At 36.5% G+C, this 2,431-nt stretch overlaps 1 pseudogene; it reads right to left on the reverse strand.

Moving 5' to 3' along the window:
• Nucleotides 1–285: 285 nt before the first annotated feature.
• Nucleotides 286–1,401, reverse strand: LOC148166824 (uncharacterized; annotated as a pseudogene).
• Nucleotides 1,402–2,431: the final 1,030 nt, after the last annotated feature.

Here is a 2,431-nt window from a genome sequence, read left to right on the forward strand (position 1 = left end):
TGACATGACTTCGACCCAAAGTAACGATAAACGGCGGTATTTAAAAGCGAAATATACGCAGAAAAAAGATAATATGGGCGACAAAGGAACGGGGAACCCCCAACAGATTTCGAGTATTTCCAAATCATGGATAGTTTCTTGGGCCATAAAACAAATATAAAACCCATTGCAAAAGCATCTTCTATAATGGGTGATACAGGTAAGAGTTAAAACTACCACATGTTTGTATCAATTAAAAACGTTGTAGCAGTTCCTAGTACTTCAGCGGCTCCAGACGCAGATATATTAGATGATGAACCTATTTCTATTTAACCTATTTCTATAGAGATCCAAACAAATTTCATTTCGACGTGCTCTACCTTCTTCAACTACATGACTACATGAAAAGCAATGTTATCATTTTCATCATTAGGTAAAACGTTATTCATTCCTTAATGGATGTAATCATTGACAAAGAAATCATTGGAATCCAAACACAAATTATGAAGTACACAAGTACCGTCCCAGGAATAAAGTCAGTTCGATTCATGTCGAGATATTTTAATCTGCGAAATCTTCCAAATAACAATGCGAACGCTCGTTCTATAACTTGTCTGGTGGAATGCACCACGGGAACGTAGGATAAGCTTTATCGCCAATCAGAAATTCACCCTCGGGAAAACATGCATCAACATTATGGATTATTTCTCTATATAAATATATCAGAATGTCTAAAAATTCGAATATCGCCTACACTTCCAGGGAAACCAATAAAGATACCGGTGAATTTAAGGCTTGGATCTGCTACTGCTTGAAGTGTGAAAGCATAATTACATTTTCGTGTAACATAAGCTTGAGCATCATCTTTTGGAGCTTTAATTGGTACATATGTACCATCTACAGCACCTAGGACATTTGGCAATCTTGCTATATCAGAAAATCTTCTTGTAACGTCCATTCGACGTTGTCCCTCTGGCCATTTAATTATTCTAGGAGCAACAGAATTCAATAGTTTTATGGTTCTCACAAAAGCAATAGACAAAGAAGACTTCGCTAAATTAAATCGTTCGCTTACAGACCTACAATAAAAGTGGGTGTCAAATAATTGAAGAATAATAATCTTGCTCAATAAAAGTACCTGTAAGAATCAGGCGTAGCTAATAACCATAATACCGACAAAAGTTGCCTTTCAGGATTCATTCTATTTCTTCCACACTAAGTTTGGCGTACCAACTGTGGCCCAATTATAGTTAGAAGATGTTCATAAGCTTCTATTGTTATACGAAAATGTGTCTGAAATTGCTTGGACGTATATCCAGACACAATATCTTCAATATAATTATGAAAACGTTGGGGTGTTCTTAATTGTCTTTTTCTAGTAACTAATATCAATGCTGTCCATTCGTCTTTTTCACCACTCATTTTCGTCAGTTAATGGAATAGGAATATCAAATAACATATCAGTTGCTAATGGAATTAATATAGGTACAATAATAGCCAACGTGAAAATTGTTCATACACCTGAAACCCTCGCGCTACACTCTGACAGCACCTTTAACAGCACTCTGACGTCACACACTCCAACAGAAAACTCATTTATAAACACACTCCTGGAGCTGAAGCGTGTTCGTAAAGTACGGTTGCGCGTTTTTTAGCGTTCGTAAACTCAAAAATTTTATTGACGTCACATCAAAAAATGAACTTTTAACCCGTTCTAAAACAAAGTACGAATCAAATTTTTCGTCGTGGTAAGTAGGTGTATATATAGGGGGTATATGAAAAAATGTGCAATGCATTTTAAATGGGACTTTCCGTCGGTGAATGTAATGTTTACGGGTTGTCTGCCAATCGGGCGCAAATAAAGAGTCGCCATCTATCGGCGAGTCAATGGTTTGAAACTTGGGTAGATGTGTATGTGGTGTGTGCGTGTACTCGTCGAAATGTCTGTATCCTGAGAGAGGTTGTCGGTAGGAGGCGCCGTTTGCCGAAATGCACCGAAATGAGAGGAAATTAAAAATGACTGAGCGCGCGCGCGTATTCTAAATCTTGTCGGGTGGTACCGGAAATATGTAAAAGTGTGTGGGAGAGAGAGTTCATATAAATTTGAGAAATGTTCTCCAATATTCACATCCATTTAAAAAATGGATCAAATTAAAATGTATATTAAAAGGCGATGGCCTAATGTGAGATATGTAAGTTGTTCATTTGTGTGTGTAAGTTTTTGCGTGTAAAGTATTTATTTATTTTTAGTTAGCAATAATTCCCGTGGAAACAATTCCGCCAAATGCAATTTGAATAGTGTTGGGAAACAACGCAATAGGGGTGGAACCAAATGGTTCGAACGGTTTATTTTTATATGTGGTGAGTATACATTTCAGTTTGATTTTAATAATTTATTTAATGAAATTACAGAAAAAGAATACCTTTGTATCCCTAAACATGTCTATGGGGT

This window comes from Gnatocerus cornutus, unplaced genomic scaffold (assembly GCF_029298725.1).
Source record: "Gnatocerus cornutus isolate USDA-ARS CGAHR unplaced genomic scaffold, icGnaCorn1.1 Chromosome12, whole genome shotgun sequence".
Lineage (NCBI taxonomy): Eukaryota > Metazoa > Arthropoda > Insecta > Coleoptera > Tenebrionidae > Gnatocerus > Gnatocerus cornutus.